Below are 26,776 nucleotides of genomic sequence, written 5' to 3' on the forward strand. Positions count from 1 at the left end.
CACAACCAGCCCCAGGCACCATGAGAATTTTGATCTCATGAGAGTTTTATGGTCCCAAAGAGCCTTTCTTTAAAAAGGTAGCTATTCCCAGAGCAGAGCATAAGCTAGCTTATTCTAGACTTTATAAATGTGACAAAATAAACATAAGTAGTAACTTCCGGTACTTAACAGACAGGTTTTTCTTATGCCTGAAAAGCGTACAAAATTCAGGGCATTTCACTACCAGCGAATCTTTAATGAGTGGGTAGTAAAAATGCCTGCCTTACTGACTGTCAGGGGATATCAAATTCGCTCACTTCTGACTTAGTAATTACCCACCAAAAATGTAGATCAAGTGGTCATCACCCAAATTAGTACCTGCCACAGATTACTTTTGGAACGGCTGTCAGCAGAGAAACAGGAAATGAGTTGCAAAATATTATTAAAACTTGCAAATAGCAGCTCGAAGGTAGGAACGACCACTTGGGCACTCAACAGAGTGAGGACAGGGAGCAGAGTCCACGCTCCAGAGGCACTGGCACCTGGGGACCTGGTACACGCATGCAGGGGACACAACACACGCGAGCAGCCACCTCCTCGTCCCCTTCCCTCAGATTTGGCACATGCACGTTGTGAGAAAAACAAAGAGGGGACTGACAATTTTTTTCCACCTTCCAGGAGCATGCCAATATGAAGCAGAGGTGATGATACTACTAATCCATGTTCCACCACCGAACACTTTGCTACAAGCTGCACCATGAGGAGGTCAACTGCAAAGCGGTAACTGACTGTTTTTTTTTTTTTTTTTTTTCCCTGCGGGAACCTCAGTGCAGACCATTAGTCTTAGTGCAAGGGGCTTCATGGTACACATCTGCTTACCCCGGTTGGGCTGCAGTCCTGTTCTTAGAGCCATGGTTAAAAACAACAGCAACAAATGCCCTGATCAGCGAAAACTTTGTCTCCCTCTCATGCTCTCTTTTCTTATTTGAGATATGGATTAGTCAAATCTGCTAATAGCTGAATCTCTGTTCCCAGGGACTAAACAAGTCATCTTCTCCAAAATAAAGCTGACCTGTTTGCAACCTTAACAGACCTGGGAGATGTTTCAGAGCACAGTGTCACTGGAATCTGAGATGGGAGTTAGGCATTCACTCACAGGAAAACACACAGAAACAGTAGTACTTTGAAAATAAATCTCTATATTAAACAAAGACAGCCAGAGACAGAAACAAAAGGGTAGAAATAAATTGTTGATTGCTAGCTTGCTGAAAGGCTCACCATGAAGTACTTCAGCAGCCAATATTAGGACTGGTGTTGTTTAATATATTCATTAGCGTTCCAGAAAAGACAGGGGAAGGTGGCAAAATTTGCTCAGGACACAAAAATATTTAGGTTAGGCATGATTGCAAAAGATTAGAAAAACTAGACAGATGCGCAGCATGAAGACAGATGAAATTCTCTGTTGATAAATGCAAAGTAAAGCATATTTGAGTGAATAATTTTCACTACTCATAGTGCACAAGGCTAGGCTGTAAATTAACTAACTGCTTGGGAAAAACAGGAGGAAGAGAAAAAATGTACCATCTAGGACAACCCAGTGAAAAAGCAAGACCACTTGCAAGAAGTGGTCAAAAAAAAAAAAAAAAAAAAAGCAAATATGATGTTGAACTATATAAAGAACAGAATGGAAATTAATTTTAAAATTCTGTGTTATTGAATGACTGGATGATCTGGCCTACATGAAATGCTGTACCAAGGTATACTCAACTCATCTAAAAATCCCATAAAGCTGAAATAGAATGGGGCAACAAAAATGATTAGTGGCAGATAGAAAGCCTGTGAAGATTGGGGCTGCTTAGATTACTGAAGAGAAAAAAAAAGAGGGGATATGAGAGAGTTAATTAAAGTTATAAAGAAGGCCGACTGCCTGTTCTTGTTTTCTTTTTCTGCTAATGTGACAACACTGTGAACCAACATATTTCAAAAAACAATAAATTAATATTATTTTACACAGTTCATAATTAATGCAAGGAAATGATTGTCACAAGATACCCTTCTGCCTAAGGACTTAATTTGATAAAAAATAGTTTAAATTAGATGCTCATAGGAATAATGAGAACATCCTCGCTGGGATTAAGATAAGTATCTTAGAAGGGCTGAAAACCCTAATGCTTTGTGACATAAATGAACTGTGGGCTGATGGACGTTAGAGACACACATCCTCCTTGGGCAATAAAGCATGTCTTCAGGAGCACTGTTGTTTGCTATAGTGGCAAGGGGAGAAGAAAGCAAGGGAAAATTTGGGGTATGAGAGAGAACTGAGCGACTTGGAACAAATTAATCCCAACTGCTGTGTGCTTCTGAGAGATGAAAACATGATCTTACACTTTTTGTCATGAAGCCTGTCCAGATTCCTAATTTACCTGCCACACTTATTTTCTGTTCAGTAGATGATGCCATCATATTAGCACAAATGTGCATACGACTTTCTATAAAAAGCTAAAGTAAGAGAATCCTGCCAGTTCCCAGAGCAAGTGCATCCCATCCTCTGTGACCAAAAAGGGGGAAAACACTTAATAATGGACAAAAGAGAAAACTGCTCTTCTGCTGCCTCTGAACAAGAACATGATCTCTTGCACACAAAGGCGAAACCTGATCTGGAGCTTCATAGCAGCTCTCGGTGAAAATCATTTAGGTTAAAACATTGCCCACCCACATACAAACTTTTTTTTTTCCTTTCAAGCTCCCCCATTAAAGAAATGTCTGTAGTACAGAACCAAATCTGATTCAGTGATTAATATGTAAACAGAATTTGACTGGCTCTTCTTTTGCGCTTATCGCCAAGATACAATCTGGCACAACAGTTTTGTTTGACAGACAGCCCTGGCCTAGGCTTGTCAACTAGCCAATATAAAATAACATTATTACTGTATAATCTCGAATTAGGCTGTAAAATATTTCAATTGTGTGACACACATGATGAGAAGATTTTAGAGTTCTCGCATGTTTACATAATTAGCGCTGCATATTTGTTAAATTAAGGTATCACTATCACCTTTATTACCATATCCCTCCTCCTCCTCCTCCTCCACTGCAGTGCCAGCTTCTCTTGCAGCTTCGTGTGCTGTAACTTTTCAAAGGCAGTGGAGAAAGGAGCCTGTGTCTCTGCGAGGACTCTCTCCCTTCTGTGCAATTCTAATAAAAGGCATCCGAATACCCACCCTTTCTCACAGCCCTTCAAAAAAATAGCTGCCGAGGTCCGACTCGTGCAAGGAAAAGAAAGCACAAGAGGGAAATGGCCTCAAAGACCTGACTCTGGGTGTATTTAATCCTTCCACTACTGGTTTAAAAGTATTAAGTAGCCATAGGCTATCCCTGGGTAGAAAGACGGTTCAGTGACATCCCTTTTGTAAATATGTCGCTGCTCAGCCTCCTCCTAAACTCCACATTGAAGTCTGCTGCTTTTTCAGATTAATTCAGTTTGAATACTGCTGACTGTCTGTCACTACAGTCATATGTCACCAGTAGCAGCTCAGAAAGCCTAACCTCTTCTCTAATGTCATTGCACACAATTCATTTTTAAATGCAATGTAATAGTTTAGGCATACCAGTGAAGCAGTGGGGGTAAAGACATTTCCAATTTAAGGGGTTTGCAACACAACTTATAGCACCGTATCAGGTAAGCCAAGTGCATTTGCTTGAGCGGGGCATGTACAGCACAGGTAAAACTTGCAAAAATCCTGCTCTAATTAATACCAAGAGTGCTAATAACAGTATGGTGGCCTCAGACCAGGTAGAACATTGCTTGCCATTTATCACGTATAATTCAAGCATCTTTCTAAAAGGACCAGGTGCTACATGGGTGAAAAGCATCTAAATTCGTGCCAGAAAAACCACAGCCCCCAAACCAGTCTCCAGTGGCACCACTGGGCACCAGACATGGATGCTGTTCCCATGGGGAGCATACCGGAGCTGCAGCTCCATCGGCAGCAGTGTGGCCATGGGGCTCCCGCCAAGGCCCACTTCCACCAGGACATGCTTGGCTTCAAATTTGCACTCTCATCGATATCTGTACATAAACAGAAAAATGGATATTTTATGACCCCAGCTGTGCTCACCATTACCCCCTGTCATTACAGATATGTCATGGAGGTGATGCAAGGAAAGGTAGCATCCGGCCACACCAGATTGGTGTCCAACCCTCAAAAAAGAAAAAAAAAAAGAAAAAAAAAACCTATTTCATTACCAAAAAAAAAAAAAAAGAGTGCAATCACCCCAGCCACAGAACTTCTAAAGTCTGGACTAATCTTTCCTCACACTTCAGTTTTCTGACTTTCTAATTCCAAGTGCAATAATAAACACAGTCCTCTGTTTACAGCTCCATAAATAGTGCCTTGTGTTTTGTGAAACAATGCAGCTCTGGGCTGTCTCTGTGATCGTTTATTTTATATCATCCTTAAGTTGCCATTTATTTACATTTCTCAGAACAGCTATCCCATGAAACAAATGGCCTGTTTTGTTAAGTCATGGTCAAGGATGTTTCCTTCAACTTATCACATCTAGAAATGCCACAGACAGAAATGCTTTCAGGCTATTTTCTAAGAAAACTAACATAAGCTCCTTATCAGAAAATATTACGTTTCCCCGAAAGGTGAACAGTTCTGTCAGTTTTTCAGGCCATGTGAAATTCCTTCTCCGCTATGACAGGTCACTGAACAGAAGCTGATGGCACGCAGTGGCCGCCCAGAAAGCAAACCAAAGCCTTCAGCTACATATGGCTGCAGGTAGTGACACAGGCGCAGCAAGATTTTTCCCCCTGTCACATCAAAACCGAGGGTTATACACCAGGCTGAGGGCTTTTGTTGCTTGCTTTGGGACTTTTTTTCTTTTACATTTTTTCTTTGATTCCCTTTTTTTATTTCCTATTCTCTTACTCTTCTCCTCAGATTGCCTCCACAAGCACCGCGGATTTGACGTGGATTTCTGCATGTGCCTCAGAAGAAGCAGCCAGGAGGACCTTCTAGGCCTAACACAACATCATCCTTCCAAACCAGCTACATAGAATAAAAGCAGAAGAGGAGCCATGACTCTTTATTTCTAATACTTTGACGATTGGTTTCATCCTGCTAAAACCAAATACTGGCAATTGCAGACCAAAAATTAAAAGTTTAATGGAACACGCAAGAGTTCAGATATTGCCGTTGTTTTTCTTAACTGAGGCAGCTAATTTTCCAGACTGAATTCCACTAGTTAAAGAGGTTGCTCATGTTAGCGAGAGCTGAGAAACAGCCCCCGTGGGATCAACACTGCACATGCTTTGTGTTATACAAATTTGCATGAAGCTTATGAACCTTCAGGAAAAGCTCTCCATAATGAAAAGGAACGCGCCAGTTGGCAAAAGGGGCTGATTTTGTGGCATTTTAGAAATCGCAGCCGAGGAAGCTACCTGGCTAAATCCCGATGCACTGGCACTCACAGTCCCGCGCACAGCGCGCACGCACAGCCAGAGGAACCAGGTTTCCCCTGTGTGCGCACCGAGATCGGGTGGGTGCAAGGCTCAAGATACAGACCATGGGCATGGGTAGACAAGGAGAGAGCTAAAGGACCAGCTGATGAGACCCACTTTTTTTTTTTTCTTTTTTCCTTTTCAGACTACGGCTTTTGATCTTTTCAATTTGATTTACTTTGTCCTGCCTATGTCAGTTCAAAACTGATTTCCCCTCTTTTCAGGAGAGCATTTTCATGAGATGATGAGGGGCAGCAGAAAATGAAGTTTGCCCTTGGAGTCCATGGTTGCCCACACACTGCTTGGGATTTTCTGCTGCAGAGAAGTAGCCGGAGGAGGCATTGCTATATTCTGTTCTCTCTGCAACTCATTTCATGTGTTTATTACTATCTGTAAAGACACAAATGGCCTTTAGGCTCTGGTCTCTTACTCCTTTCTCACCCTAAAAGGGACATCATCTCCCCGCTGGCCACCTTCTCAGCAGACTGGGAAAAGGTCTGCACCTGCACCTGGCTCTGCTGGAGCATATCGAGGTGACGACTTCCACAATCATGGACAACTCACATTTAAATAAGCCTCTCTCATTTTCATTGTGGGAGCTCAGGAGCCGGGATCAGTGTGATTTTGGCTAGGTCATGGAAACAGGAGAGGCGCAATTCTACAGTTTTGTTCAAACTTTCCTTTTTTAATCACCTTTCCCCATTTCAGGAGGGCCACAAACAGCCCTGTTACTAGCATAAATGTTCACTACAAGATAGGAATTAAAGGGGCTAGTGTTTATAGCTGCACTGCTATTTGATGCCAAAAATAAGTCTGATGTTTCTATTCCGGAATAGGAAATAACACTGAACAAGCAAAGTCACTCCCCAATGAGCTTTCTTTGAATTTTCTCCAAAGGCTATTTCCTTTTCCTAAATGTGGGAAATACTTCCTGTCTGTGAATGAGTACAACACATATGCTGAGAAGAGAAATAATAAGACAAACAAAAAGAAAACAAACAAAAGGACCTTTGTTCTGGGAAGGAATGGCCCCAACTCTGCTCAGGAAGCATAAAGAAACCCAACTGATGGGAGAAGAGACAAATCTGAAACAGATTTCATGTAAGATGACTAAAAGTACTTTCTTTGCTGCGGGTTTGGCACCACACACACAATCTTGAGTCAGAGTCAGAGCCCCCTTCCTGCGTGCAGTCTGTAAATAAGTAAATGATAAAGGACAAAGCAGCTTTGGCATTGTCGGATGTACTACCTGCCTCTCTGTTTCAGCCCTGCCTACAGCTCAGACGGGTGTAGACATTGTCTGCATGTTCGCCCTTTTTCCAACTCCACCGAGTAGCAAGATACAATCCAGAATCCTTCAAAGTCAGCGCCAGTCGTCTGTATCCAATATATATGGATTTATAGACCACCACCTTTAATCAAGGCGTTGCTCACTTGATTCCAAGGTATGACATCTATACTGCTGCTCACTACCCTATGGCTTGGTTATGCTTGTTGCCTCATGCACAGTACAGCATCTGCGGTCGGGATTTCAGAGAGAAATCTATTCAACCTGGAATTTTCCAAAACAGCTCTCAAAAAGTTGCCATATGTGGATGTGCATCAACAAAGAAAAAATACATTTTTACAGCATCTATAAAATGATGATTATAATAAATGTCTGCTTAATTAATTCATCAAGACATAAAGCCATTTATTCTCTTCTCATTTGCTATCATTCTCCCTGTTCAGATTTAATAATGCAAAAAGGTTGCTTAGATGCCAAACTGTAAAAATAATAAAAATACATTAATCACTGAAACAAAAAGCAGGAATGACTGGCAGTACTGCTGGCACAGAGAATGCAGCCAAATTTCTTAACCAAAATGCAAATAGTGTTTCACCCCAAAATATTCAAAACATACAACAAAATATATAATATGGTAAATAAAGAAACCTGAAAAAAATGCATGGAAAACACTAAAACAGGTGCCCAGAATAACCGTTATTATAATATGCAGACTAAAAGGAGGGAGAAGGGGGCAGAGAGAGAAAGAGCGAGAGAAGGAAAAAAAAAGCTTTCAAGACAGTTAAATTCATGAGGGCTACAGAGCTTCAAATTGAAATTATCTCACTCTGCACTGATAAATAAAGTAGCTCTGGTACCTAAATCATGACACTAACTATACGTTTCGATTTTTTTAAGTAGTGATTAGGTGGATACTCAGGGGAACCTACTAGCCTTCACAGAGATAACAGACTCAACTTAATATCAACTTAAAAAGAGACTTGAATTCTAACCAATCTCATGTAATGAATTGAAATTCTATAGCTTTCAGAGGGAAAAAAAAAAAGATAAAAAAGCGATGTGGCTCCATTCTCTAACTTGCTGTCAGGAAATATAATTTGTGCTCTCGGTGATTCACCTAGCTCATATGCAGCATGCAAATTTATTTCCCTAATAATCAGACCTGGAGATTGCCCAAGAGGATTAATAGCATCATTCCTTATGACCGCCAGGATATTATGCACCTCTGACATGGAAAAATTGTGTTAGTTCTACAGAGAAAACGCAAGGATATTTGTCCTGCTAGACAATATAATAGGCTGGTGCATCATCAGATTACAATGTCATTTCAAAAACCTTGAATACAAATAATGTACAGTGGGGGAAATGTTGGTACAACCTCCCTTAATTCAGTAGCCTTGAATTCGCATGTATTTTTTTGCCTGTGTTTTTTTTTTCCTTTCCCCATTATAGTCTGTAGAACACTGCAAGAAAAAGGCAAAGGTATTTTATATTAAAACCATATCTTTTTGTTGGTCTTACGTTATTCTTTAAGAATAGCCTATGTGGACACTGCAAAAAAAAAAAATCCACTGCTTCTAGTTTTTCAAAGAGCTGAATGCAGAGAGAGCTACGGCATACTGTATTCTGTATGTGGATTTGGAGCAATTTATTTGCACAATTGCTTAATTTTGATTCACAAGTCAAAGCAATGTGTTTTGCAGGTTCTGCTATTCATATAGGAAGAATCTTAATTTTAAAAATCTTTTTAAAATGACTTGGTCAGGAATTTTCTAAAAAAAGAAATGTTTCCTGCTGTACTTTAGACCAAAGAACACTGCCTTAGAGACAAGACAAAATTTCATTATTATGCGCATGGGAGCAATAAGATTAGCTCCTATTGCTGCCCCTAAGGTGGAGCAGCAGGAGGAACCAATGGGACGATGCTAATGTGTATGTTAATAGTATTCTCTAGAAGAAGAAGTTGGGATAATTAAACATGTACCATCTCTTTAAGACAGAACTGCACACATTTTCTCCGGATGGGTGTTTACAAGATTTCCAATTTCAGGTCACAGCCATTTCTGAGATTGCTTAAAAAAGAGATGGGAATAACTTATCTTATTCATGTATTCAAAGAATCTTATAAAATGTGCAAAACATAACAGTTTTAAGGGGCAAAACATGCATCTTGCCTTGACAGACCTGCTTTATTATGTGTAGTGCTGTACACTGACCTAATATATTGAACATTTTTAGCTAATATACCTTGTAGGAACCAGCCTTTAAAGTGATGGATTTTATAGTATCTCATTAGGGTGTGTTTATATAACCTGATACTAAACACATTTTCAGATTCATGTTCCTTATTAAAATTGTGAGCTGTATTGATTTTTAGTTGAACAGCAACAGCGTCATTTTAATATTAAGAAAGGCTGCTCTGAAGTTATTTGCACAGATCACAACTGCTATGACACAAGCAGGGCACATCTCTCCTGTCTTTCTTTACAGCCCCAATCAGAAGAATCATGATGTGTTACCCCATCTGCCTTTCCATTGGGCCAGCAATTCAGTTTGACCATTTCAAATTGAAAGAGGTAATTTTGGTTTGGGGGCAGTGGGGGGGGTGGAGGTGCTTTTAAATACACATTTTTGATAAGTCCCAAAATAGCATTTATATTTTTCCTTGCAAAGCACCATGTTTTTATGAACAAAATACCTTAATGCATCTGCTTTTCAAGTTTCCATAACAATCACAGTAGCTATAGTAATGTTTACTCTAATACAGCAAACACAGAAACTTAGCATTCCAGGCCGGATAAAAAAAAATAATGACTTTCACATCCTAATGTCTCCATTTTGTAAACCAGCCTTCAAAGGTAAATTTAATGTCAGCAGCAAATAGAGTGGCTCCAATATTTCTCTGTGGAGTTATTAGGAAATAAGGATCTTTGAAGCACAGTAAATAGTTTAAATTATTGGAAGGTCCTTGTAAGAAATGAAATATGTGAATTAAACAATTTTTTTTTGATTTCCTTATTGTGAAGTTAGGGCATTTGGAGGTAGCCCAAATTTTAAATGCAAATATTTAGAGAGAGAAATAATCATTTCTCAGACAAGCAAATCATACGCTTATTCCTCACTGTTATTGATTTAATGAACAGTTTGTTAATCTAATGTAGTTTAAAAAAAGGAAAACAGACACAGAAGAGTAGGTGTTCATTATGCATCTGCATTTTCAAAATCAACCTTTAAGTCCTCATCAGGGAAAAGGCTTGAAATTAAATCGCAACATATAGGAACTATGAGATTTAATGCTGCCACTTGTGTGCTTTCAATTTAACTACACCTGTTACGTTCTCTACAATACCTGAGAAGCAGCTCAGGAGTCTCAATTGTTATATTTGGCCTCAGAAATTCTAGGTCTAGACTGGTTCTTAGAAAGGAGATTTCCCTTTATTTTGCTCCTGGCATGCTATTCATTATTAAACACTAAAGTTGTGTCAACTACTTACTTCCATAGTTGATTATTATCCTGGTTATTCTACCAGCTAATCAACCCTTTTCTAAAACATGTCTGGCAGTGACTTTGAATTGATGTTCGGAATACAATTATTTGTGTAAATTTCTTTTGTTTCTTGCTAACCACAGAAATTGGTTAATTACTTTAATCCACACACACACACACACATACCAGAAGAAAGTATCTCGATTTAACAATTTATTTTTAATCAATGCTAGGCTGGGCTTTTCACGTTGACTATTCAGCCAACATAAGAGGTGGCACACAGAAAATAAAAGTATTCTTTACATGTCCTTTAAAGCAGGCTGAAAACACCTCCATGTGAAAGACTTTGTTAGCTTTATCAGATCCAAGGCTCTTCTGTCTGAGGTGTAATTATTTTACCATTATTACATACAAGGCTTTTAACAGAACAGTCCTTCTCTCTATTTAAGCAGTAAGTTTTATAATTTATTACATCTCTCTGGTCATCAACTCACTATCCAAACAGTTGGTCACCAGTGACCAATTACATTAAGGTTAAGCAACATAACTTTAAATTAGAAATAAGCTAATGTATCTTCATCAAGGGCCTGCTGTGTTTTCAGTGCTGTTTATGAGATGATACTAAATGTGGATATAGAGCACGCTCACTGGGACCAATTCCTATCGGCCTGAAAATGGGAAAGTCTTGAGCCTGCTCAGGTCCAGAGCTAATTAATGGGATAACATCTGCTTTAAGCATTCTGCTGCAGTAATTTCTATCAACTGTGAAGATGCATGGGAAACTATCAGAGAAATAAGTATCTATGTTGAACCATATTAATCTGTAGTGAGGCTGAAAATGGGAATTTCAATTCTCCTATTATCCTTGGAAACAGCAGTAGAGGGGGAGGGAGGAAGATGATTTGGGACTTATTCCTGTAGATTATACAATCTCTTTATATGAGGTGTAGGATATACATCTAGTCCTGTTCCTATGCACACAGTTGCATACAAACAGGCTATTCAGATGCATGAGGGCTTGTTTTGTGTGTGTTTTTATTTTAAAGAAAGAATGCAACAGCAGATGAGGATGACCACGTTTCTCATGCAACAGTCAATTTTATGTAGGAAGATGGTGAAGGGGTTTTATCGCATTACTTAAAAACACAGCATGAATTGCTAAAGAAAAAATGCAGTACTGTAAAACAGGCTTCCAAAGTGATAAGCCTACTTTTACTTCATTTTATCAGTCTGTGTACAACACACACTGGTATGAAGGGCCAGGCACCTATCCTGATCTAAGATTTAAATAAATACAACACAAAGGGAGTTTTGACCAAAAAAAAAAAGGAAAAAGAAAAACAATTCTGAAAAATCTACAGATTCTACAGATTGTTAAATCCAGGAGTCACCTAAATATCATCACTTTGAAAATTAGTAGGTTTTAATTGCAGCAAGATGTTCACTGCTGCATTTTGTTCCTGTACTTTTTCTCGTAAAGTCCTATAGATCACAGAATTAGACTGCTAAAGAGAAATGTTATGTTTTTACATATTCATGGTAGGCTTATGTGCAGAGTGTATAACCACATATCTAAAATATATAAAATGCCCATACATTTATAAAATATGTCTGAATTTTAAATATATGTGCATATGTGTGTCTGTATAGAAAGAAAGTTAAAAAATAAAAACAGGTATGCACTACTAAATGTCTGAGCTTGCAGAGAGCAACGGCAGAAGGAATCATATTGTTTTCTGTGTATTATTATTGTTGCTTAAGCTATGATTTACAGGTTTAGTTCTTTCAAGGTAATGCATATGAATGAACTGAATATAAACCAAAAAAAAGGACGGAGGTCCTTCTAATAATGAAATTACATTAATAGTCATTCACCTTTACCTAAGAGGTTACTAGTTCATATGTCAACTCTATGGAATATTTTCCATAATTTGTTTGCCATTGTGTGCATTCTATTTATTTGCTTGCTACTAGGTATTGAAATATTCAGGCTACTCGGAATTAAATGCTTATTTGACTAACAATGCTTATCTGTGAATTAACGGTATAAAACATGGAGCTTTCTAAAAGGCTGTCACTCAGTGTTATTTATGGAGATACTACTGAGACAAGATTCAAGGTCCTTCAAAGAACACTAACATCTCAAGCTTAGGGGAGAAAAATATTACTTACTTTAGAATTTTAACAACTCTATATAATTGTAAAAATTACTGACATGAAAAAGTGCTTGCTGTTGGCACATGTGAATCACACTTGCACAGGAAAGGTCTATTGCACACTCAGCACCCAGCACCGTTCTGGTTTAACTTGTCTATGTGCAAGTGCCTGTAGGGACAGAGTTTGCAGAGAGAAGAAATGGGATTTACAGAGCTGCACAAATTCTGATGCAAACCATTCATTTTGAAACAGGAAAGCACACTTGATTTTTAATTTACTTAAGTATACAAATGCAGACAGTATGACTCCTGTTGCAGTATGCTAATGTGTGAATAGGATTAATAGAAATATATCCAGACTGGTGCTAGGAATATATTTGCCATTTAGCCAGCACTAGGCCTGGTGACCTTAGGCTTAGGGCTAGAGAGAGGGCCAGGGTTAGGGTTAAGAGAAAGAGAAAGCCTAGAGCCGCATGGGGAGTGGGGCTAGAAGGGGCCTGTAAAAGGGCAATGGGTACAAACTGAAACGCAGGAAGTTTCACTTGCATTTGAGGAACAAGTTCCTTAGTGTGAGCGTGACAGAGCACTGGAATAGGCTGCTGAGAGATGTTGTGGAGTCTCTTTCTTTCGGGTTCTTCAAAACCTGCCTGGGCTGCGTGCTCTAAATGTCCTTGCTTGAGCAGGGGGGTTGGAATAGATGATCTCTAGAGGTCCCTTCCAACCCCGCTGTTCTGTGACTCTGTGAAAGCACACAGCTACTGCTCTGCATCTCTCCTGAAAATGTGCCACAAGGCAATATGGTTTTAACAGGGGTGAAGCCTCAGTTCTGTCCTCAGACTGAGTGAGAATCCACTCAATCTATGTTATGTTATTTTTCTTAAGGAGATCATTCTTAAGAAGATCAGTTGTCCTAAAATGTATACACTTGCAATATAGTCTTACACATAAAAAAAAAGCTTCAAAATTACAGTCTGCTTAATAATAACGCAGTGCTGTGCTGAAGTGATTGGCAGCTGTTGATCCAATTACATAACTGGTCACTTCTTAAAATTCAGGGATACAAGATTGATATAATGTGCTGTAAAGTGTAAAAGAACTGGACAGGATATAGGGCCGGTTGAAATTTTTTAGCGCTTTGATCAAATTAGAACCAGGTTGATGAAAGGAAATGCCTTGGGTTCTCTGCTGGAAGTTTTGCATCATACAAAAGGCTCCTGAAATGATCCATTTTGCATGTGTCACTCAGTGGGGTAGGAGGGAGAGCCTCGACAGTGCCTCCCTCTCAGCGCCAGTCCTCGTGTGCCGTGAAATTTGGCCGGTGCTCAGCAAGGCAAGTGCTGAGCCAAATGAGGGACTATCGCAAGTTGTGGGAACACCCCAATCCTGCCTGTTCGTTTTTAAGACTCCTGCACAGCCTCTACTTGGACTTGAGAAACACAGAGCTAGAAAGACACATGAGGGTCAGCCGGTGAATCCCCCAGAAATAAATGCAGAAGCCTCGTTGCTGCTCTTCTTTTAAGCATTTTTCCAGCTAACTCACTAACTAGCTTTCATCCATTGTAAACCTCTGCCTGTCCCCTGCTTTTAAAACAGCTACTATTATTTATGAAGTGCCGTAGATGTGCAGAGAGAAGCACAGGGACTTTTTGCTCTTATTTTTCCTTGAGGACAACTTGAAAGCAGAGAAGAAAGCAAGTATGAAAAGGCACCTTGCAGGTAAGACTGTGGTCCTTCTTTCGCTTGCTCTGTCTCTAAAGAATGACTCCGTAGTGGATAGGCCTCTATGAGACACGACCTCTCTGCTACTTTTCCGAGAACAATATCACTCTGTACTACACACGACTCAATTTAGTGATTTAAATCCCACTGTTTCAGTCTTAACGCATTAATATTTCAGTGCCACTCAGATGTGTGCTCAGATTCTCATCCCCAAATCAGGAATCATGTAAGAATTCAAGGGAGGCACTTAAGTCCCGCATACACCAGTACCTCTGCCAAGGAATATAGCATAGAGACATAATAGAAGAACATTGGACTGGGGTCAAGGGACTCACAGAAAAGAGCAGCAGTGGCTGCCAAGGCCACAAGAATTCTGGTGACACCCTCCACAATAGAGAACAGATGGACACCGCTGATGGAAACACTGACATTAAAATAAACTGCTGAATTCCTGTTACCTGCATGGAAACTCTAAATTTTGGGGGATCATGATTCCTTTTGCAAGTAACACCTCCAGAAACCAGAATACAGTTATAGGCCTGGGAGCACTGATGGTTTGGCGCAGTAACCTTCACCCAGGCCTCTCCAATTCCATTTTGTGCAGAACTGGGTCAAATCATGGCAGGTATTTGCATTGGGTGCTGTGCAGTGGAAGAGCTGTCCTTTTCTACACCAAAGCAGCTCTTTTGGAGTTGATAGGTATTCCCCAGGAACAGAAACATGAATAGCAATAATATTTTTCCACATTCTGAGCTTAGAGTTCAGGAAACGTCCTTACAGTTTGTGTGTGAGATGCTCCCAGCCCTTCATGAGCATTCATGAGCGCAATGTCTAATACAGTGCAACTTAACATCATGGTAGACTATGACCAGCCCGGTTGTCTGTGGGAGACACTGTTCCTCGTGCTGCCTTGGTTGCATGGCAGCAGCATTTTGCCCCAGATGCCCCAAATATCTGTCAACCGAGCCCAATGAGTGGCCAGATGAGATTGGAAGATGCAGTGGCGCTGGTGCTCACCCTGCTGAACCACAGTTAAAACATCTCAAGCACCAGTGAGGCACTCGAGACACCCATCCCGGGGTTTGAGTCATGCTGCGCTCCCTGAAAACATGTTGTATTAGGGGAACATAAGAAACAGAATAAAATGAGTAGGCTTTAAATAATAGCTTATTTATTTTCCATAATGTTTACTTTCTTCTTTTAATGTTTACTTTCTTCTTTCTATCTCTTTTGCTCCCTCTTTCTTTTTTTCCTCTTTCTTTTTTTTTTTTTTTTTTTTTTTGTTAGATCACAGTTAATGTGATTCCATGACATCAGTGCTGTGGATGAAATTGAAAACTATTCTTCTAAACATGTTCTTAACATTCCATTTTTACAGAGCTGCCAGGGGCAATTCTGCATTCCCACAACTGCTACAAATGTAACATATTGTTTTGCAATAAAAATTAGCTATAAAAGTGTGAAAAATGCCAGAGATCCAAATGTGAGAAACAAGAGAAGGGGGTATGGCTTTCGCACCCTTTTAGTGGACATTTTATTTATTTTTTCAAATGGAGTAGACATATTTATAGCTACTGTATTTCAATTATCTCTAATTTCACACATTTTATGCAAATTTTAAGCATTTTAATTGCAAATGAGAAGGGAACTTATTTTTAAAATTGGAGCAACACAACATTTCAGATTGTTCTCAATTTTAATTCCAAATTTGTCTACATCACTGTTAAAAACTTTTAAAACCTTATTTACACTGTGACTTAAAATTAGGTGCAACTAAAAACAAAAACGAAAAAGATATCCATACCAATTAGTAATATGACCAAAACCTTTTCCTCACATTCTTAAATCTTTCTCTTAAAATTCAAATTTTTAGGTAGGAAAGTTTGCGAACTTGAAACGATATTCTTAATCAGTGTCACATTACTTCAACTATTATATATACTATTATATATATATATATAAAATATATAGTATATATATACTATTGTCCATAACTGATGAAAATTAATGCATTATCCCAATGTATTTTTGCTTGCTGTCTCTATGACTTCAGTAACCTAGGGCATGGGTTATTAGCTCAATCCTTGCTCAGCTGTCATTCAATGGGAAATTCTCTCAATAGGCTAAACCACTGGCCAAGCCCTTGGCTGGATAAAAATTCCTCATATACATTAAAGGCATTAGTGACAAATGTAGCTCTTTCCCAAGCAGTATTCCCTGGTAGCATACCCTTACTGAACATTAATTAGCATATGGCCTCCAACGCTCAGCAAAAATGTTGGTGACAAATGCAAAAGCAGGCACAGCCATGCTGGTTGGGCTGATGCCCCCACAGCTCCAGGGGCCACCCAGAGCGATGCTCCTGCTTCTAAGACCCATCCTTTGCACCAGGTTCCCCAAATCCAGCCTCTGGAAATGCTATTCCCAAATCATACGAAACAGACTGAAAACAAGCTCCCTGCAAACCAAAGTCCTGGTTTTGGTGCTACCCTTGGCCCTCAAGCAGTTACCCCAGCGCAGGTAGCTGTGTTGACTTGCATGCACAAAAACACAGGCTTAAAATAACATGGGTACCTATGGAAGTTTTGCAGCTGAGACACTGGCATCCAACTTCTCACTACCAATGCAAAGATCTTTAAAAGCTCCAGCTGTTTACTGAAATGCATAAAATAGTTTTATTATAAAGGGAAACTTCCTAAATTTATTGTCTGAAATGCCTCTTTCTTTTTTTCCCCTGCTTTCTTTCTATGTGGTAATTTATTTAAATGTCTAGCCTATGCATTCAAAAAATGAGACATAGCACTTCAGTTAAGACATCTGTATTTCAAACCAACATTCCAGAACTGTAAGCAGCTCTGTTAATACTCTTTTTATTTGATTAGGGTAGTCTGCTCCTGTGCTGTCTTAATCTTTATCCTCTACCTTTTAACCAATCAATATTTTAGGGTTATAGATTTGGAAGGTAGATGATAATTCTGCAGATAAACTCTCCAGGCACTGCTGACATGGTGAGGGTGCATATTTAATATCTTTTCAGAGGATTCACGACTCCAGCAATGTAAGTATCTGCCCAGAAAAAAATGTTAAACCTTAAATTTTCAAAGCTGCGTGTGGGGATTTGGCCACCTGACTCTTATTAATGTCAGCGAAAATTTAGGGGTTAGAAAGGCAATGTCTTTTCCCTCAGATCAGTTCTTCTTTGAAAGGAACCAGGGAATGAGAAAGGAAATGCAAAGCACTTGGTAGCACAGACTGAGACAAGCAAGACCTGCTATTGAGCCAGGAAGTGTGCAGAAGCACTGCTTTTGGCCACAAAAATTAGTTACGGTCTCTAAACTTATCAAAACAAGTAGGTATGAGCAGAAGCTCAGAGGCAAAAAACAAACAAACAAACAAACAAAAAAAAACAGAAGTGTGTTTTTAAGGTGTCATTAAAATATATATTTTTTAATTTTGCTCAGCCAAAATTATCTGCTGCTTACAATATTCATTTTGCAGCAGATAAAATTAGGTGTCAGGCCTCTGTTTATGGCCTAATTACCTTTTGTGGCAGAAAAAAAAAATAAGGGCAGGAAAAGTAAAGGAATAACAATAAAGCACGGTTATCTACCTTCCTGTAGGTGGGGAGCTTAGGTCTGGCATTACCGATGTGGACTCCTCTAGCAGCATCTGCCTGTGCTGCCTACAAGAAGCCACATTTGTGTGGTCCTTTTGGCCAGTCTGGGCTTGTGGACAACATCTTGAGAGAAGAGTTGCTGTAAGATAAGTTACGCTAATTTTTCTATCAAATATTCATCCATTTTTCTGCCAGTTTTTCACAAAACGAGAGCTTTTTTGTGTGTTGGTTAGACTAGGAATCCCACTGAAAAGCTGCAAGACTTGCAACCCCTTGGACCGAGTGCAGCATGGTAAATGTTAGAAACCAGAACATTTTGGTCGTTTCTAAGTATATTGCCTGATCCTTCAGCTAAGGAACAATTATCTCAAATGCCACAAATACCACAAAAATATATTTCTTAATAGCTTTTCCCATTACAATAATAAGAGGGTGGTATCCCCTTAGAGGTGAGGGAGCCTTGGAGAACACCAGGGCATGAGTACATCGGTTTATCTCAAACTCTAAAGCTGCTCTGACCAGGAGAAAAAAAAGGAAAAAATGTGCTTATAAACCAGTTCCCATAAGACAGATATGAGAACTGAACTCTTTCAAGCTGATGTCCTGTCTGCTAAATGGGTCCCCTGAGGGTCTGAGAGTAGAAGGGAATATGTCCCTCCCCTATACGAAGAGAAGACACTAGACACAGCCTGTCTCTATTTGTACAGCCCTCCCGTTAATCAAGTTGCAGCCACGATGCTAGCTAAACTACAGCTCCACCTGGCAAAGCTTGAGAACAGAAAACGGAGCAGATAAGTGAATCTGGCCGTGGACAGTCGTTGTCCTTTGAAGCGTTCTTTGGAGCATTGCCATGAGATCTGCCCGGCTACATTTTTCAATATATTTGATGAACAAGAAATGTATATCTGTGTTCATTTCACAAGATGTAAATGTCTCTTTCGTGGTAGGAAAAATCCCGCTGACTGGATGTGATTCTAATGAAATTTGACACATGGTATTTGTAAACATACTTCAGTGTCCCAACCTATTTACAGTGTTTACATTTAAAATCCTGAAATCTCCACAGTTCCCGAAAAGTTAATCCAGTAAAAATATTGACTGGCTGTCAATTGAGCATTATTGACTTGCTCCAGGACTATGCTTTATTGCCTTTGACTGATTAAACTTGTTTTTTATGCTAATCTTAATTTCATGGGTTTTTGTTGGTTTGTTTGTTTTGGGTTTTGGGGGTTTTTTTTGGCTCTTTTTGGGTTAGGCTGCATGTCTTCCACTCACCACAACAGGGCTCACTCTTCTGGTTAGCAAAGTGGTGGGACAGCCTAAGTACTTTACCTTATGCAACAGAATCCTTGGAGAAGGAAGGCAACAACCCAGTGTGCAGTGCACCTGGGCCAGCATCTGTCCAGTCCCCTGTAACCATTTGGTCCCCACCAGCTCCAGTGCAGCAACTGCCCCACTACAAGTGCAAATGTTTGTATAGAGCAGGTTTCAGTAGCGCTCCCATGAGAGGCTCCCATGAGAGGGTCTACGGATGTCTCAGCAGGATCTGTGAATGGTAACTAGGAAAAGCGACCTGATTGTCAGGAGGCATAAGTGTACTGTTTGGCAGTCCACAGCTGCACTAGGGTTTTCTTTTTTTAGGCATTCTGAAACCAGAAAAGCTGAAAACTGTAGATGCATCTGTAGATGCCTCAATGCATCACAAACCAGGTTGACCAGAAACCAAAGTTTGACACACACATATCCTATTCAGAACATGTGACAAAGCACTATTTACCCTTTCTTATTTTATCAGTAGTTTCTAGACACAGCAAAACAGAAACCGAAACCAGCAACCTTCACTACACTCCTGATTCTGCAACAAATTCCATCAAACTTTTTATTTTTTTTCTAAAATGGCTCTTGCAGGTCAAGTAAAATCATCAATAAGTCTTAGGAAGGATTGGATATTCTTAAATTGCAAAACTGAAAATTTGCTATGAAAGATTTGTCAAAAGTCATAAAACCTGAACACAATTCAGTTATTGTGAGAAAGGAGGGAAGGCTGGAATGGTAGGCAGGGAAAGAGTGCCAATCTTGAAAGGGTGCAGTAAGTCAAAGAGCGCATACACCTCTCAGGACCTCTCAGACCTCGAAATAACATGTGCGAAGCAATTTGGTGAAAATCCCTTCTAAAGAAGACATAGATAGCCTTTTATTGTATTTTTTTTCTTTTTTAAAGAGCAATATAATGGACTAGAAACTTACTGTTTGCAGGGGCTCTTTTCTGTGTGTGGATTCTTTTTATGCAGTACACAACTCCAAAGTTGTATTCGGTGCTGAGACAATATGCCACCACCGTCTCCTTCTTCTCATCAGCAGCCTGGTGAGAGAGGGAGACAGAGAGAAAAGAGGGCTAGAAATTGGAGAACAATTTAGAGAACCACTTCAGAGGTTAGAGAACAATTATACTAAATTAATTCAACAAATATTAAACATATTATTGTGGAAACATGTCTATTGCGTCCTGGCCTTCAGATGCAAGAAGGCCTAAATCTTGAGAAATAATGTATGTGTTGTCTTTCCATCTGAATGGGGAGTGCAGTTGCTGTGGGTGGGCAATCTCTGCCCATTATTCGTATAGAAATTTCAGATCTCCAGTATTCAAAAGGCAATCAAAATTGTGCTGTGTTTGTTACAGATTTATAATACAGTTCAGTCAAATTAAAGCATGATCATGCCTTGTTACACTTAGAGGGAAGTAAATATGTGCCTTGTCTTGATATGCCTATTCTCACACTTGTGAGAGAATGTTTGCCTCATTACTGCATCTTCTTTTAACACTCTTACTATATTACTTTTTTAGCTCTAGCTTAGGTGACAAGTCAGCCCAATTCTTTTACTGGAACATCCTCAGATTGCCTTTTGGAGAACTGAACAAAATCATGTTGATATTATTGCTCATTGGACTGCCAACCATACAGCAAGTTTCTTTTTGAGTGATTTATTTAGTTTTTGTTTTAGTTTTTACCACCCACTTTTCCTGCAAGATCTTCTTTCCTATTAACCAAAGGGCTTCTCCTAAACATTTAGCCAACAGGAGAATCCACCCTGCAAGAGTGGCTATACCAAGGCTGCACATGCCCTCTCTTTAAATCCTTTGACTTCCTGATACAAGCTGAAATGTTAGTTCACTGGCTACTAAGTTTGAGTTACATATGTGCTAGCATTCAGCTCCTGACATCTCCAAACAAACATGAAGCTCAACTAAGGGTCTCCACCAGTGTCACAGCAGAACCACCGCTCGTCTCGCTGACATTTCACATGCCCCGTGCTTGCTTGCACCAGCATAGGTGGAAACAAATGACAACAGAGTCAGAAAGTCCCCCAGTAAGCTAGGCTAGGTAGGGGTTCAATCGACCACAGTCATCAATATAAGGTGTAAAAAGTGACAAACCACAATGGAAACATTGACATGCCATATGCTGAAAAGCTCAATTTTCGATGCAGCCCAAAAATCTTCCTTTCCCACATACCTGTACATAATAGTAATAATAATAAAATAAACCCTCAAGATCAAATAGTCAGTGATACCTTAAAGGAAAAAGAGAAGACAGGCTTAAGAAACCAAATCCTTGTAATAAATAATATATTATGAGTTAAGGAGATGAACTGACAAAGTGGTGCATCTCTAATCTCCTTCCTGCAACAGCAAGAACAGCTGAATCACTCACACAAGATTTTTCTTTAAGCATGTTCAGGGATTGCTCCTACCCTCTTCTTTCTCCAAGAATATCATGCTCTACTAATTTACCAGATTGACTAAGCTGCATATCAGCAATACAGTCATTTTTAACCTGTATTTGTATCGTGTAGAAATGTGTTCTCTGAACATGCTTTTACTAGAATATGGGTGATGATTTTGAGCCAGATTTCACCTGGGGATGAGGGAAACCTGCTATTTAACTGGCACAAACTTCTTGGGATAAAAGGAAAAGTCCCTTCCTAGAAAGTCCCTAGTGGCCACCATGAAGCTGTCCAGCCCACAAACTGTGCACGTGCACATGTCCCACCAGCACCGCCCTGCCATGCATCTCTCTCCGGATTCCCAGTTACTCAGTTGTTTAAAACCTGCAGTCACACCTATATGCTTGAAGAATTAATTTAATTAAGGACCTACGCAGGAAATAACCATGCAGCAGCACTGCAGAGATGCCATGTACATGAAAAAAAATCACCTAGCCGATATTTTTGCACAATAATATATATATTCTTCTATTTATACCTTCAACCCTTTGCTAGAATGTTACCCCACAGATGCCTGAGTGTCCTACAGCTCTTTTAGACCAAGGTGGGGAGTAAATCCCATGAACAAGGGTCCTCTGCTTCTCTACCAAGGGAAAATCACTTCAGTTCTTCCTCTCAGGGCTTTCCCATGTGAGGAAAAAAAGGTCTCCATAGCATTGAGGGTAACACATCAGGGCAATTTTAAGTCCACAGCGGGATCTAAAAGCTTAAGTGCACCAGCTTTTATGACAAAACATATGCCTTTCAAGCAACAGCTATTGAGAAAGGGAATACTTTTGGTATAGCACACCACACACTAATTTTATAATGAGGCATGAGGCAGCAGCACAGAACAAAAGAACACGTGACATGACTCTTATTTTTAGAATGAATGACAGTTCGGCATTCTTGCATGATAGGTGTAAGCTGAATAAAACCTGTATTTTGCTTGTAACAGCCCAGAAGTTAGACAGATTTTTCTTTTTTTTTCTTTTTTTTTGGACATAATTAGTTTTAGTATGGCATTAGCACACTTTCATGCCGGCCCAGCCTAGAATCTACATTATTGCACTAAAGACCCCCTGAATCTTGAGAGGTCAGGAGTTAGAAACATTAGAATAAATTTAGAAAAAAATTAACTGTTGACATCATATGGAACTATCTTTTCCAAATTATTTTCTCAGTTCAAACAAACATTTCAACTTAAAAAGAAAAAAAAGACAGGTGCCAATTCCTAATACAGCAATAACAGAAAGCATTTTGTTAGTAGTAAAATAACAGAATTCGAGTTCTAAATTAATTATTTTTGACTTTAGCTATTTTAGTATTGTAGATATTTATGATGCAACATTCATCAGAAACAATTGTGCCTGCAATTATGTCTAAATGGAGTTGTTATTGGTCATCAGTTTGGAAGACCACGCAGATATAGCTAAGACTCATAATCCAAGTTAAACAAACACAAACAGGAGAACTATGAAAGTGTGAAAGTAGTATTAAGGGATTAAGAAAATGTTTTGCTAAAATAAAAATTGAGTCAGCGGCAAATACAAGTAATTGCTTTTGAAATAATTTCATCTTGACAATTTGACATTTCTTCATTAACATTAGAAAAAATCCCCAAAATAATTTAGAGATGAGAAGATGCTCATTTTGCAAAAGACTTTCAACTCCACTACCAAATCATTCTCCTTTAAACAGCTTTTTTTGTTTGTTTGTTTGTCCTGCAGAATTCAGAGTCACCAATTCTTTCAGATCCAAACTCCCACATTCTCATGTGATGATGGAATTGCCTCCACCTCAGACGCTATGATCAGCAATCTCTTCTACAAATTGGGTTGTTCTGTTCGGTTGATCTGCAAACCATAAAGTGCTCCATGTTCTGTGGCTCAGCATGGGCACAGGCACCCTGCATGTAGAATTGGACATGACATGGACCCAGGCTGTTACACTGAAAATAAATAAATAAATAAATAGAGGGAGGGATGAAGAGTCCATTTTTTCAGACTGACTATTTGAGAGATAATTGCGGTAATTGTGTGTCTCCTGATTCTTTTCACTAAGCAAGCTTAGTGAAGCAAGGGAAGTCTTCTGGTTCTTAGAAGTGCAATAATTTGCACATTTCTGGACCAAGTTTTATTTTGAAATTTACACTTGGCCATTTGTAAATTCTAGGACATGACATAGAAAGCAAAGAAAAAAAAATCTAAGGGCAAGAAAGAAGATGAAACCACATACTTCTGGAAAAAGAAGACAAAGATTTTCACTTTGTCTGGCATGGGGTTTTCATGCTTTTTAAATTGTTCTATATTTCCACAGCTTCGGCTGTTATTTCTGAAATACGGAATTTGCATTTTCTAGGTGGGGAACACTGCCAAAGCTGTTAATCTCAGGCAGATGTAAAGTTGCACGACTATATTGTGATATGGCTCCTTAAAAACAACTTAAAGGGATTAAAACACACACACACACAGAAAACCCAACAACCACCACAAATATTCACCAACCCATATGGTCAATAATTGCTGTTTAATAGTCCTCCTATTACAAACCTAAAAAGCAGCGGACAGAATTACCAGTAGAGTATTAATAAACAGGAATGAGTTAATAGTGCATAAAGACCTTCTAGTGGAACAGTGGGGGAGTTGAATATTCTTTTCTTAAGTCAGCTGTAAGTAATTACTACATGGTGTGCTTCTGACTATTACCATAACAGAGCAATTGGACGTGAAGAATGGATAATAGTATGGACATGGAGGTATTTTTAGAATATCAGCAGTGAGGCAGGTAAATGCCCTGCTCAAGCACAAACCTTTAAATAAGTTTAAGTAAGTTTTCCTCATGACACCTATCCTCAGTAGAATTTTGAAAAGATCAATCTAATAAATTATTTAAAATAACTTTATAAAGACATGTCTGTGATATGCAAATAAGGCAAATAAAAAACAAAACAAAACAAAAAAAACACACAAACCATGCAGACATTAAGCAAGCAGTCAGCATTATGGTAACTACATAATCACAGGTTTCTCTCAGTCTCTTTTACAGTAGTGCCTTCATCTGTCTGAATGTGGGCTGTGCTTTGCTAGTGTCTATTGGCTGCTCAGGTGAAAACTAAAATATTCAAATAAGAGCCATAACTGTGATTGCAGGAGTTGTGGTTTTTCTAAAATGGAGTTAGTCATCCTCAGTGATTTAATGATGCATATCATTTATTTTAAAATATTATTAGAGGAGCATTCACTGAGATGCGGCTTCACGTTCAAAGGATTGTCCATTATGTTATGCAGCAGGGCTTTTCATGTACAAATACAGGCTGAGATATTGTCTATCAACACAACATATGCTCTCAGATAAAAACAGCTTGAGACTTTTGATTCAGAGAGTAGTAATTTTGTAAATGCACAGAAATATAATTTAAGGACTATTTTGAATTTTTCAGGCTATAGGTCTTTCTCCTGCTATGTTGCTACGCAGGGCAGATGTTGATTTTTCAATTTGCAGGTTTGTTAAGCATCATGGAATGTTTTGGTTCTCAATCAAGAATATTCTTCCCAAGTGGTTCCAAAGTCCTATGCCTGAAAATAAATGCATGTCCTTTTTGTTTCTTAACAGCACGTGATCTGCATTCAGTAGAAGCATAAAATAGATAAAGTGATGCCATTTATTGGGCCACTATATACATTTCAAGCCATAGGATCTCAGAATGTCATATATCTTCAGATTATTCCCTAAAAAACAGTTTATATAAGATGAGAAGCAATTCCATGTATACTGCATTCTACACCAACATTTCTATTCAGAAAATCAGTACATACCAAGCACTATGATGCCCTCAATATTTTGCCCAGCCACTCACGAACCACTTCAGTTACTAATGACTTTGCATAAGCAACGGCCTCTGCTTCCATGACCAGTAGTACAACAAACTAGAAGTAGGCATGTGTATATATATGCTCCTTCCTTCTATTTTTTTTTTATTATTATTCCTAGCTCATACACATTCCCACAAATGGGAAAAAATAACTTCGTTTCCCAAGAAGATAACAGAGGTCATGGTGCTGACTTTTATTTGCTACAGTATTTGCTAACTTCTGCAGCTGTTTATGATGAATATGTTGTAATAACACTGATATTAGTCCTACAATTTCACATAAAAAACAGGCTCTACAGCTATGGAAATCATATCATACCAGGCCCATCTCTGTGTTAAGTTGCTGACTTCAGGGCATTTTATCAAGATGGGTTTGGTCCTTTGCAGTCTTCCACCCGATTAAGATTATGTGTTGTCTCCTTACTGATGCCACTGTTATCATAATGGAGAGCTGATGTTATAATATGGGTCAAACAAACAGCTAATTGTTCTTGGAAAAGGCTTGAGCAAAAATGGGGTGAAGAGCCTGAAGATGCTAATAATAGTACTTGGCACTATTATAATAGTTTCTGTCAGAGGATTTCAAATCACTTTGCAGACTTTATAGCAGCCTTACACATTGCTAGGGTTTTTGCTACTCCCAACTGAAAGGGAGATTCTCTTCTTAAGACCTTGCTCATACATTTAGGTCCTGGGCAAGCATGCATTTAAACAAGCAGGAAAGCAAGACATTATAAAAGGCATGCTTCTGAGAGTCCTGCTAAATAAGACAACTTGGAATTAAAGCAAAAGTTTCTGAGGGCATATCAGCAATCTAAATGAAAAGAAAACCAGTAGGCAACATTGAAGCAATAAAGCTGTGGATGGACACCACTCTTTGCTCAAAATTGCAATAATGTATTTGTTTTCTGTCATTCCTCTGCACTACTCCTATACAGCAACTGCATTTCCAAAGGGATAGTCTGGCAGACCTCCATATGTGGTTAGAGCTCCTCAAAAGAGAAGGGGGCTCAGCACAATTAATATATGCACTGGGTTGCAAGAACAGATCTTCCAAATGTAGGCAGTTTCAAGCTAAGACCTGTCATCTAGCATTTCTGGTACTGCAGACACACACATGCTTTCACACTCATGCACATGTCTTTTAGACTATTGAACAGTAACACCCTGGGCTATGTCCTGTATAGGAAAAATCCTATGGAGAGCATAGAGCCTTATACTGTTAAGCAGAAAAGACAGAGAAAGGATGAGAAGGGAGACACATGGAAAAGTGAAGTGGTGACACAGAAATCACAGGACTGCGGTCAGAATCAGAAGCTGATTATGGGTAGAATAAATCTGGAGCTGCCGGAAGGAGGAGAGAGACAGTGGCAAAAGTGTAAAAAA

The sequence above is a fragment of the Tinamus guttatus genome, unplaced genomic scaffold, assembly GCF_059628265.1.
Source record: "Tinamus guttatus ecotype Peru unplaced genomic scaffold, ASM5962826v1 Tinamus_guttatus_pri_ptg000090l, whole genome shotgun sequence".
Classification (NCBI taxonomy): Eukaryota; Metazoa; Chordata; class Aves; order Tinamiformes; family Tinamidae; genus Tinamus; species Tinamus guttatus.